Source organism: Molossus molossus, unplaced genomic scaffold (assembly GCF_014108415.1).
Source record: "Molossus molossus isolate mMolMol1 unplaced genomic scaffold, mMolMol1.p scaffold_m16_p_12, whole genome shotgun sequence".
Lineage (NCBI taxonomy): Eukaryota > Metazoa > Chordata > Mammalia > Chiroptera > Molossidae > Molossus > Molossus molossus.
The window spans coordinates 51,535,814-51,549,522 of NW_023425347.1; positions in this window are offsets into that span (position 1 = coordinate 51,535,814).

The window sequence follows — 13,709 nt, forward strand, 5'->3', positions numbered from 1 at the left end:
AGTAATAATGTCAGTGGAAAAGTCTTTTTACATAACTTTCTATCCTACGGGTAAGAATACCGAGTTAATGAACCATTTGCCACATTCATTGTTTTTTTCTCTCTGGGGTTACTGTTTGCCAAAATGTTAATATTAAGTTGCACGGAAACTACCAGTTCTAATAAGACAGGTAGCTTGAGTTTCGGAAGAAATCATGGAAGACATTTGAGTAGCAGAAGCTAGTGAATTTACTTAAAGGAAACGCAATTTGTGTGTATGTGTGAAAACTGTAGTGCTAACAGGGGGCGGGGCAAAGAAATTCCCATTTCTAGTTGCCACTTCTTTTTGGTTTTCATAATTTCAGTGGCAGAATAATAACAGGCTTCTAGAGAGTGTGTAAACATACCCTTTTGACAAATAGTCTCATGAAACAGGTGAATTATTGAATAATGATCTTTAAGCTCCTACGATGCGTAAGAAAGACGTACAATCGTCTGGACCCCTATGGCATGCATTTTTTGAAGTAACATAAGCATAAGTTTTACACTGATCTTTTGCAAAAAGACCTGATGCCTTGCTTTTGGTTTTGGGTGGACATCCAAGGAGAAATAACACAGAGAGGCCACTAACAGTGGAAAAGTTCTCTCCTAAGATTTACCTTGGCATTATGGTAAGTTCATTCTGTACTGTCCAAACTTGTCCAGTAAATTGTTTATAATAAATATGAACGTCTGAAGCATGGACTCTCCCAATTCAAAGGGTCAGTACAGATCTCTTCTTTGCATCTCCTTTCAGGGTAAAGCCAACTTATTTGTGACTCTTCCAGTTCAGTTGTAGCATTCTGCCTTGTTCTTGTGGCCCTTGGGGAGGATTCGGTTCTGACAAAAATAGTAACCTCCTTGGTTGACAAAGCTGAATGGCTGATCTACTGGCAAGACATTTTTTCTTCCTTCCAGACATCACTTTGGCTCAACTCTTTCTTCTAAGAGCTGATTAAGAGGGTGATTGTTCCAGACAGAGGAGCACTATTCTTTGGCCAAAGGTGTTTCTTCCTTTGTATCTCCCACCAGATTTTAGACTCTGGAGAGTGAAGTAGGCAACTGTCTTAGTTATCTTTTTATTTTCTTTTAGCCATATTTATCTGACCTCATTATCTATGGAACTGTAATAATCAATCACCCTTATCTAATCAATTTTTCAGGTATGACATTTTCATCATGTTAGGCCCTCTACCAAGTAACCTAAGGAAGCTTTTTATATCAGTGTATTTTTCATGGGCTTTTCCCAATTGTAATCATATTTATTTGTGTTTGTTTTACCCACTAGATTAAGTTCCACGACAGAGACACCACATTTGTCCTGTTCAACACCCTATAATCAATGTTATGCTAGTTGATTTTGTATATATATCACTTAAACATCAAAAGCGGCCTGTGATTAGGAACTACTCTATTCTTTTTATAGGTAGGAAAACTAAGCCTTCAAGATGTTGTGTCCTCTTAAAAGCTACACAGTGTCAAGAAATGATCGACACTCAGCTATCTGTCTCTCTCAAACAAACACACATTCTACACCATCCTGCTGCTGCTTGTGGTCTAAAGAGGGTAGAAAATCATGTTCTGGCCCAGCCGGTGTGGCTCAGTGGTTGAGCATCAACCCATGCACTAAGAGGTCGCTGGTTCGATTCCCAGTCAGGGCACATGCCCAGGTTGTGGGCCCGATACTGAGTGGGGGGCATGCAGGAAGCGGCGACAATGTTCTCTTTCATCAATGTTTCTAACTCTCACTTCCTCTCTAAAAATCAATAAAGAAAAAAATAATTAAAAAAGAAATTCATGTTCTGTATGAGCTGCAAGACTCTAGTTCACCTGCAGTTCTGATTATACCTCATAGTATCATAACTGACAAAGCTTGTTTTGATCAGACATCAACAGAGATTAATGGCTTTACCCCCATATATGACCTAAGCAAGTTAAGGTATGCAGTTAAAAGGTATTATATAAATAAGCAGCATTATTTTGATCTAACATGATTATCAGCAACAAAAGAACTCTGACAGATGATGATATAGCTTTTGATTTTTTAGTTTTTTTTTCTTGCTCTGTTATAATCATTCTACCTATTTAGTTTTTTAATTAATTGTGCATTTTCAACTGACTTCATTCTCTCCAGAGAACATTTGCTATTTGTATTATTATTTATTTGTATCCACATTTGTCATCATTGTAATGCCTAATGGAACAACATTAATAATTATCATTCATGGAGTATTTACAAAATGCCATCATTCAATTGGTAAGTGTCTTCAGTGCAAGATATTAATAGTTTAACCACCTTATAGAATATATAGTACCATTATGCTCATTTTTCAGATAAGGAGACTGAGACTTACAGATGTTTCCTCACATTCAAGACTCAGCTCAAACATCACCTAATTGAAGAGTTTTCCTAATTACTCTGTATAGAGTTAAATCCTGATTTTCTGTATCTCCACACCACCCTTTCTATCTTTTTACACTGCTTTTTAAAATATGTAATTAACCACTGTGTGAAATTACATATCTTTATATGTTCACTTTATGTTGTTGTTCTGGGTCTTCCAACAACAAATTAACCCCCCCCCCTTGCCCTGTGCCCTTTTTGTGTCCTGTGTCTCCGATGTCTGAAACTGCACACTGCAGAGTTAACACTGGATAGGTCATTGCTCTTAAATGAATACATTAATGGAGCAATTGATTTGGAAACAATATTTGGAGCCGAGGAGAGAACTCGAGGATTTCTTCTAGTTCAATTCTCTTTGTAGTATATTATATAAGATTACACAAGAAAACTGAATTTGTGCATTGTTAGAGTTTCGGATTTGAAATGCTGAGGTTTTTTTTTTGTTGTTGTTTTATTTATGCCTACATAGTTTCCCTTACATTGTATTGGGTTAACAAAATTAGAATGGGAAGTCTTTAATCTGCTAAAAGAGTACTGTGAAGGACTGTATGCAGATTGGTGTTCCTGCTGACAAATCAGTCTCTTTGGTGAGAGTAGGTATCTTCATTAGACAATAAGCTATCATCACAATGTTCAAATTACTGTACTTTTAAAAATATATTTCCCTACAACACCTAAGGCAAGAGAAACAAAGGAAAAAATGAACACATGGGACATATCAAACTAAAAAGCTTCTGCACAGCAAAAGAAACAACCATCAAACCGGTAAGGGATCCCACTACATGGGAGACCATAATCACCAATGATGCATCAGATAAGAGGTTAATTTCCAAAATATATAGAGTGCTCATACAACTCAACAAAAGGAAGACAAAGAACCCAATTAAAAGATGGGCAGAGGACCTAAATAGACACTTCTCCAAACAGAATATACAAATGGCTAAGAGACATATGAAGAAATGCTCATCACTAATCATCAGAGAGATGCAAATTAAAACAACAATGAGGTATCACTTTACACCTGTCAGAATGGCCGCCATCAACAAATCATCAAACAAGTGTTGGCAAGGGTGTGGAGAAAAGGGAACTCTAGTACACTGCTTGTGGGAATGCGAACTGATGCAGCCACTGTTATCTCAAAAAGTTGAAAATTGAACTGCCATTTGATCCAGTGATCCTACTTCTAGAAATATACCCTAAGAAACTTGAAATGCCAATCAGAAAGAATATATGTACCCCTATGTTCATAGCAGCACTATTTACAATAGCTAAGATCTGGAAACAATCCAAGTGTCCACCAGTAGATGAGTGGATTAAAAAGCTGTGGTACATGTACACAATGGAATACTATGCAGCTGTAAGAAAGAAAGATCTCTTATCCTTTGAGATGGCATGGAAGGACCTGGGGAATATTATGCTAAGCAAAAGAAGCCAAGTAGAGAAAGACAAATATCACATGATCTCACTTATTTGTGGAATATAATAAACTAAACAAACTGCTGAATAAAATTAACCCAGAGACACAGAGGTGGGGTACAGATTGACAAGCTTCAGAGGAGGTGGGTTGAGGGGGGAAGAGATAAACCACAGAACTTACATGCATGTATGCATGACCAATGAACATAGGCAACAAAGCTAGGGATAGGACAGGGGAGAAGGGGAGGAGGTTGTCAATTGGGGAAAAACGAGAAATGTCTGTAACAAAATCAAATTAATAAATAAATAAAAATATATTTTTTTCTTCATTTCTTTCAAAATTGCCTAAAATACCCACTTTACCTCTCCTTTCTCTGATTAGCTAGGAGTAGTAAAACCTTACTCTGTGCCTGCATAGACCTTTTTGATATGGCTCACCCTCTTTGAGTCCGAAAATTGATCTTTGATGAAACCCTCTTGACTCACTTTGATACAAATTAGAAGAACTTAAGGAATGAGAGCTCAAGAACTGAATTTGAATTAGAATGACTTTTAAAAGTACAAGGCAATTAGCTAGGAAGGCTACAGAGAAAAAAAATTATTTCATTCATGACCCTGCCCAACGGGGTCCTAAAGGCTCCATCTGCTTAGCTTGGCTGTTTCAGTTTTCCCGCAACCTGTACCTAGGTGGCTGAGACTGGGAACTGAGTGGCAGCTAGGATTTGTGCCGCTCCTCTGCAGGTATCACTAGCAAGGTATGTTAGCAAGTGATGCCAAAGGAGGGCAATGGGCTTTATAAACTCTAGTGTGAAAATACTGTGTCTGCAAAGCATGAGCTGCTTTGGCTTCAACTGGCACTTATTTTATTTTAAAATTTGTGTTGGGTAAAAGGAAGAGTGATGCATTCACTGATTTATTTGGTCAGAAAAAAAAAGGATCATGGCAGAATTTCTCAATAAGTGAATTTTATCATATAATCATAAGGTTCTCATGTGGGTCCATGACTTTTCTTGAATAAGAATACATCTTTAGAGAATTTTACATGTACTACCAAGCTTGGCAAACTTTCCCTTGTGAGCTATAACGAAGCACGTATATTCAGAATTACAATTTTAGGAAGAGTGCAATGCGTCAGGTGCCCAATCTGGAGACTGGCATAAGTCTGCATGGTCTCAGTGCTGAGATAAAACTAGAGGGGGTGGGTATTTCCCCAAGGGTGGCATGAGGCAGCGTAAATATGAGCAGAAACTAGTATTACTATTAAAAAGGCCCAATTCAGTGAATTAAATTAGAAGAGTATTAAAGAAACGAATATTCTTATTGAAGAGTCTTGTGAATGATAGTAAGGAAGACTTCAATCAAGGCACTGCTATAATGGGGTTGTGTTGTTGAGGAGGGAGATTGGGCTCAACTCTGAATACAAGGACAAGTGTGGATTTATAGTCATGGAGCAGAGTAAGGGTCTATGGATAGAAAATTACTAAAAGGAGATATCAGAAGTAAAGGGGATTCTGCTGACACAGATTGGACAGGATTCTAACTGGAGGCAGGCCAGGGTGCTCAGATATCACCTGAGGGATTGAGGGGAATGAGAAATTTGATCAGATATTACAGATGATCACCTACATAAGGTGAGGGATTCTCACTAAATTGACTTAGCAAGATTCTTTCTCTTCCAGACAAGGCTCATGAACAGGGTCAAGTCAAAAAGGGCTCAGATGAACTTGGCTAAAGTTTGGTTAAGAAGGCAGTCTTTGTAAAGGGCAAGGTTATAATCATGCAAAGACAACAAGAAAACATTTTACAGACCAAAGTCTGCATCCAGGAGCACCATAGATTCAGAGTGAAGAGTGACTGAGGACAAGACCCTGCACACTCACACACACAACAGTTGGTGGCATTTCCTCATTGTGTGATGTCCTCTATCAGTCATGAAGGTCAAAGTGAGGGCAGCTAGGAGGAAGAGAATAGGACTGAGCCTACTGATAAATTACTCTTAAAATGAAGGCTCTATGAAACTAAATAAAAATGAAAAGATTCAGTGAAAACTGCTTTTCTCCAATGTGAGACTTTTGGCATCCTGCCAGCTATCATCAGCCCTGTCCAGTTTTTTTAGTCAATTTTTTGAGCTACTATAGATGTGTTTTGTGAACACTCTTAAATCTTTTTTTTAGCCTATTCCCTTTCTGAGGATCACAAGGATGATCATTACCTTCCAAATATTAGCTAAACTCATGCATTTTTTAGAAAACTCTTCTAGGTCCTTCCATATATTTCATTTTATTTGATCCTTGCATTAGTCATGTAAGGCGTGTGTGCACATGTGTGTGTAGAGGCACTTGTGTTTGTATTAATGTTCTTCCTTTTATATTGAAGAAGCAGAAACACAAAGGGGTTAACTGGCATGGCCAAGGTCGCACAGTTTGGAAGTCGCAGAGCTGGAACTTAAACCTTAGTCTTCTGAATCCAAGTCCTGGGTCTTAAAATAATATTTATATTGGAACATTATCCATATATGGAGGATGTTATTTTTTTCTTTTTGTATCATAGAATTACGTCACTAAAAGTAGAGAAGGCTTTAATAATTTTCCTACCTACTTACTCAAAAGATAATAGATGTGCTTGTTTGTTTGATGCTTGCTAAGAATCAAAATATGCCCCTGTTAGAGCTTGTGCAGTTCCCAAATGCTGGGGATTCAATTGTGTCTGTTTTTGTAAAACACTTTCATCGAGCCCCTGGGAGCTCAGTACCCATGAAATCACTCAGGGTCCGTTTTAGTTAGTTGAGGTGGCTGGAGCCCAAGCTAAAGAAGCCATAAGAAAAGACAAAGACAAAGCCCTTGGGAGGATCAGTGGACTTTTTTCTGCTCCAGAGCCTAGCACTGTCTCCCTGATCCTGCACTCACCACTGGAAGGAAGACTGTGCCAGAGAACACTGGTGATGGACTGATGGATTGGTTCATTTATTCGTCTACCTCTACTTCGTGCTGAGCACTGTGGTGGTTACAGGGGAGTCTAAGAGAAACAACGTGCTCCTGTTTCTAAAAAGCTTAGCATTTCTTGCTCAGTAGTATGGACATACGTGCAATAGTGTGCAACTAAACACAAGTCTGAAGTGACTGGCCAGGGCAGTCGGGGCTAGGCAAGCAGCACAAGATATTGTTTAGAACCCCGACGCTGGAGTCAAACGGCCATCGTTGAAATGACACATCTGCAGTTTACCGGCTGTCACTTGTGACCACACGCTCAACCTCCTTTTGTGTCAGTTTCTTCATCTTAAAATGGGCATGAATTTACCTCACAGGGTTAGCTTGAGGATGAAATCGGTTATTATTTTTAAAGTGTGTGGCACATAGTACGCATTAAAGATGGTTTTGTTAAAAAATAAACATAGGAATCAGAAAGGCAGGAAATAAGACTGGACAGGCAACAGAAATGAACATTTGTTGAGTGTTTATGAATGCCAGACACTGTATGGCACTTAACTTGTACCTGTCACAATCAAAGAGTCAGTAGTTTTATGATCTCCATGACACAGAGCTTTCAGCCTCAACACTATTGACATTTGAGAATGGATCATTCTTTCTGGTGGTGGGCTGTCCTGTGCATTCTATGATGTTTAACAGCATTCATTGCTTCTACCTATCAGATGCCAATAGTGCCCTTCTCCTCAGCTGTAAAAGTAAAAAATCTCTCTAGAGACTGACTAATGTTTCCTGGGATGCCTAATCACCCCTGATGGAGAATCACTGCTCAAGTCAGGAAAATGTGGCTGGAAAAAAGTGAAGCGATTTTTCCAAGGTCACAGCACAAGTGATGGTAGAACAGCAATGGGAAATTAGTCTGCATGACCCCTATAAAGAAAAGGATATAATGAATAATGTTCTGTAAAGATGAGGACAAAAATGAATATGCTCCAACAAGGTTTCTAGTCTCAGACAGTGACATCCATCCTATAGTGATTGAATTGATTATTCACTTGGCTATGGAATTAACTTGATCAGAGGTGTGTCTGGTACACATCATGGCACATGGATTGAGAGGAGGAGGAACTGGAAAATAAGATGTTATAAAATCATCCCGATGAGGCATGATAAGAATGTGAACTGAGGCTAAATAAAACAAAATAAACAATAAATAAAACAACTAAAGAGTTCAGTTTGTTAAAATTCTTCATTATCTTATTCATCCTATGTGAATGCCTTTCTGACTTTACTTGGGTGGACTCATTGTAAGATAAATATAAGAAACTGCTATTTAACTCCCCTTAGTAGAGAAAGATTAATTACAAACACAGAGGGTCATAAAGATGGTCAGTGTTCTTTAGTCCTTCAGTTTAATCCCTGAGCACCCTGTCTCCTCACACCGCCTTCCAATCTCAATGATCTCCCATTACTGACTGCAAGAAAATGGATATTTACAAAGCTAATCAATACCAGTTTAGTGTATCTGCTTCGTCTACTCTATTTAATGACAACACTATTCTGAATAGCCTTTTCCAATAGGCAAAGTTCAGATCCTCTCAACTATGTCGCGCATTACTCCTTTCTTCCTCTTTTCTTTCATGTCCCTCCCCTCCCTCCCTCTCATAATATCTCTCTCTCTCTCTCTCTTCTTTCAGTGTGGCCCAGACTGTACAAAGCACACTGAACTGAATAATCACAATAACAGGATCAACAAAAACAGCTAACATTTATTGAATATTTGCCATGTGCCTGGAACAATTGTAAACTCCCTGCATCTATTAGCTCATTTACTCCTCACCACAACTTTATGAGGAGTATATAATTTGTATCATCATCATAGAGATGAAGAGAAAGACATTACTTACCTCCCAGCATTATCAGAACCAAATAAGCTAGTGGATGCACCAGCAAATTGCAAGACACGACAGATTTGAGCTGTTCTTATTAATTCATTTTTCTGACTTAATTATCCAACGAAGTGAAATCTGACAACTCTAATCTAGACCCTTAAAACCTACAAATAATGATTGGAATGGAGAGCAGATGCTTGCTATTTAACAAGGCTTGTTCCAACAAATAACAAAAGCTCTCTGGTTCCTGTTTACTCAGTTGAAAATGAATTTCTGTTCACTTTAAATCAGGTCAGACATAATTAGGATTAAGGACTAACTGGACTTGAAAAGTGATTGAACATAAGTGTCATATATCGGGCCAATATATCTGTATTAAAAGAATTAACCTGAATGACTGAAATACACCAAACTTATGTATTTGATTTTTGTTCTCTACTCAAAATGATGAGGGATGGACTGTGTGAAAAATAGACTCTCCACAAGAGGCTAATTTTGTCATCCCACTAGACCTAATTGCCACTATGAAGGCTAAACACAGGAATCAGCTCAGAGCAATATCCCATGACATTGTAAAAACCTGATTTTGTCTTCAATATCTATAATATTCACCTTCCCATACAACCTGTATCTTGTCTCATATCTATCATTACTATCATAAGTATTGTCTCTAAACTTACTGATTTTCTTTCCATATCCAACTTGGAACCCTTGTAAAATAGGTTCTCTCAGAATAACCAAGAACTCCTGGAGGTCAGATCCAGTGTTCTTGCCTCTGTCTTCATCCTTTCAACCATTCTTCATCACCTTACGTTGAATTTGTTTCACTTTTCTCTTCTTCACTCCTAAAATTCTGTTTCTTCAGAATATTCAGTTTGTTCATTTCAGCCTTTCTTCTCTCTTCCCTTTTCTATTCCATCCTACCTTCTCCCTCCTCTTAGTCCCTCTCTTGCTCTGTGTCTTTGTTTCTGTGCTTTTATTCTTTCCCATGGACTCAGTGCTCTATTTGTCCAGAAAATGCTCAACTTAAATGTTATATCTGTCTTTATAAATGTTCTAATAATAGTCCTCAGAATAATGGATGCCTCCCTCTTTGGGCTAAAATATATTTTGATTTCTCTGGTTGCAACTGGAAAGACATTGGAGGACATCAAGAGACCAAATCTTGTGAAATGATTTTACTTTCTCTTAATGCTCCATTAAACAAATGCCAAGAAATATTTCATTCTTTGTCAAATGTCAGATGGCAGGAGATTAGCAGATGTTGTGTAATCTCTTAATGTAGAGAAGCAGCCTACCATTTTGGAAAGGGCAATCATTTACTGATGAACAATAAAAAATAGTCATCATATTTAATTCCATTTGCTTTCTTTGAAAAGTAAATATTGTTATATGTGGTGTGATGAAAAAGACTCTTCCAGGATGGCCCTTTAATACTATGATGTTTGAGCTCCAGATATATGTACACTCTGCCAGGTAACCCCAAAGGGATCTTTAACCAAGTTATGGACAAAATTAAATTTACTAATTTAATCTTAACATTTTCTCGATGACTGTATTTCCAATTTCAAATTATATTGTCAACATCACTTTAATCTCTCAAACTAGAAATCTGAGTCCATCTTCTCTTCTCTTTCTTTTTACCCAATGTAAGCAATCAAAGTCTCATTGTCATGCATTCTTTATTGAACACTGAGTATGTGGAAGTTACAAAGTCACCCCCCTTTCCCATTTGCATAGCCACCGAGTTGGTTACCTCTCCTGCAAATGATCGCTGTACTCACCCCACTGGCGTTCTGGCATTCAGTTTCTCAGTTTCCCAATTTTATCTGTCTGTCTTGCCTTTCTCCATCTCTAGTGTTAGCTCTTTCCATTGCCTTCTTTAAATATTTTATTGAACTAATACTAGTCACCATTTATATTCATCAGTCTGTCCACTATTCAAACATTCCTACAATATTCATAACTCTATGATTTTGATCTTTCTCCTTGTTCAACATTAAATGCAAACTAATAAATTACAATATTTTGTAATTTGTACAAAATAGGATTATTTTGTATTTATTAATTTAATAAATAGTATTGGTTAACTGAACATATGCTGGTTACTGTGTTTAGTGCTATGGGTATGTGAGTCAATAGAACATAGCATGTCCTCTTTAGATATGTGTTCTCATAATTCCAGCTTTTACCCAAACATCATGGTTCTCAGTTTACTTTCACCATGAAACCTTTCTCATAACCCAGTATCATTTAACTCTCCCTCTTCTTCTATTCCCTGATATTTAAAAATCTACTTGCTACTTACTTCATCTGGCTTTGTACTTTAGTCAGTTGTTTATCCAGGCCTATATCTGCTATACCTCTAGAAAGACAGGGTATATATCTTATTCACTTCCTGATTATCACAGTACAAGGCTCACAGAGGCTTGAAAGAAAGGCTAAATAAGCATGGTTGATGCTAATTAGAATTATCCAAAATAAAAATTGCTTGCCACAGAGAAAATTTGCCTGAGAATTCCCTTTAGAACATAACACAGCAAAAAGTATACTATATCCTGGCTAGTTTGTTACAGTGTGGCTCCACCGTATCTTGTTCATATTTTCACATAGCACAGTGCCTGAATAGATTAGGTACCCAATGAATAGTTCGTCAATGAAGAAATAAACCAATTAATTGATCTTCTGTTAGCTAGGTGTTTGATTAAAAAAAAAAAGTCAACTCTTTTAGCTTCGGTTTCCTCATCTATAAAACGGCATAACAAGTCTTAACTCACAAGTTAGACTTGTTGAATGTTGAGTTATTATTATCATTTGCTAAATTTAAAGTCATGTCTCGAGAGTCATAAATAACTACTAGGTCAGTGAGATTTGTGTGTTCATTGAGATAATTTGAGTGAGCACACTGATCATCTTCTTCAAATTTTCTTCATTTTCTCTACTCAAAAGATGCATATAGATAATTTGAAGCAGATTATGTTTTGTGTTCCTTGTTCTACTTTTTGGAATTCCTAAATGGGTCTTTTGACAAGGAAGTTTCAATATATTTCATCTTATTCTTCCTCCTCCTAATGAATGCAAACATTTGTTTGCAACAATCAAAACTTAATGGTCACCAAGTCTCAGGTTTACTACCTCTGATACTGGGTAGTTTACATATAATGATGTCTTACCTTCCACTGTAGTGAAATTCTGCCTTTTCTCAGTTTTTCTATAACTTTCAAGAATTGTTGTTGTCTCACCTTCTGGAACTGCATTGGAAATTCTGCTTCTTCTTTGGACCATCTGAACTTTCACTGTCTTAAGGCAGTTGTTAATTCATCCTTAGGTATTTTTTATCCAGCTCGCTATTTTCAAGTCCTTCAACCCATCGCATACCAGATGGTTCCTGAATCCTCTGGCATTCTGATTATCTTTTTGCTAAATCAGATTAAATGATATTTTCTACATAGTGTTGTCTACATAATTTGTAGAGCCAAGACAAAATGAAAATGTGAAGCCCTTTGTTAAAAAATATTCATAATTTCAAGACAGCGACCACAGAGGGTAAAACCAACTACAGAGCTATTTTAGGTTCGGGAGCCTGTGCCACTGCACAGGTTGTATGCTGATGAGGCCTGCCCCGAGTCTATGGAGAAATTTCACTTACACCTCAGAAAGGGTTCATAACCTACTAGACGGTCACATTGCAAACTGATACTTTCCTTTGTATATGTGACATAAATTCTATTGGTTTAACAGTCTTGAGTCACACCTGTTGCCACATTTATTATTAATATTCCTTTGCAATCTCAAAGTGTGCTTATTTGAATGAGTAATTATTATAGATATCTTAGTTTTAAAAGAAAGGAATCAGATTGATATTGTTTGTTCCATATTTCTTGGGCCTTCAGGGTAACTGTAAAAGAATGAACTGCTTAATACATGTTGATACTGATTCCAATGAGAGATCTTGGAAAGGAAAATTTGATGCATTACTGACACAGCATTTCATCATGTTCCATATCAACATCTATATCTATGAAAAAATACTGTTTTCCTTCCTGTTCAGTTCATATAGTCCCACTCACAGGAATTTCCTGGACTGCGCTGTGCAGAATGGTCAGTTCTGATCTTTCTGTGCTTTTCCATAACGTCCTTGCTCTTTTCTATTTAACTACAACTAGATAATAATTTTTTAGGAGCTCATTCCACAATTATCTTATAAGACCCTATTAGACAGGTATGCCATTCACAAGGGTGATCTATGCCATTGTGGATTCCTAACATGTCTATGAAGTACATATATGGAAACAGACATGTAGGTGACAGTTTCAGTTTGCATTTCCAAGGACATATTCTATTTGTATAGTTCCTATATAATATAAATGTATGTATAATTCAGGGGTTTTGTAAAACTCTTCTGCATGTTGAAAAAAATTACACTACAGCAATGTAGGAGTTGAGTTTGAATAGAATCTTCTTATCAGACTAAGTATTCTCAGAATAATCGGTCGTGGTACTGAGGCAGAATAAAGAGCACACAAGCTAGAACTCATAGGCAAAAGTTCAAAGGCAAGTCACTAGCAGGTTTCAGGAAAACATTAACACAGTATCTAATACATGATAAGCACTTAACAAGTCATATTTCCCCTGTTTGATTTTATTTGATGTCATCATTTGATTCAAAGAGTAAATCAATCTAATAGTAGACTGAGCACTTGTTATATGGAATAAACATATTTCTACAACTGGATTCAACATTGATTGGTTGTGTTACCCCAGGCAATTCATTTAGCTTCTCTAGAAGTGAGTGCTCTTATCTATAAAATTATATAATCAGATTTTAAAAACCATATATTAACTTCAAACTCTAAGGTTCTCTAAATTTGTGGGTTTAGTGCCCTTATACTGTAGTGTACATATCTCAAGTCTATATGATTTGATTATATAGAGCTTGTAATCAGTCAGGGAAAAAGTTAATCATAATACAGAAGACAAAATAGACTCATGCGCATACAGAACATTGTAAATGCCACCGGTGGCATTAGAAATCAGTGGGGATGGTGAGAGTAAT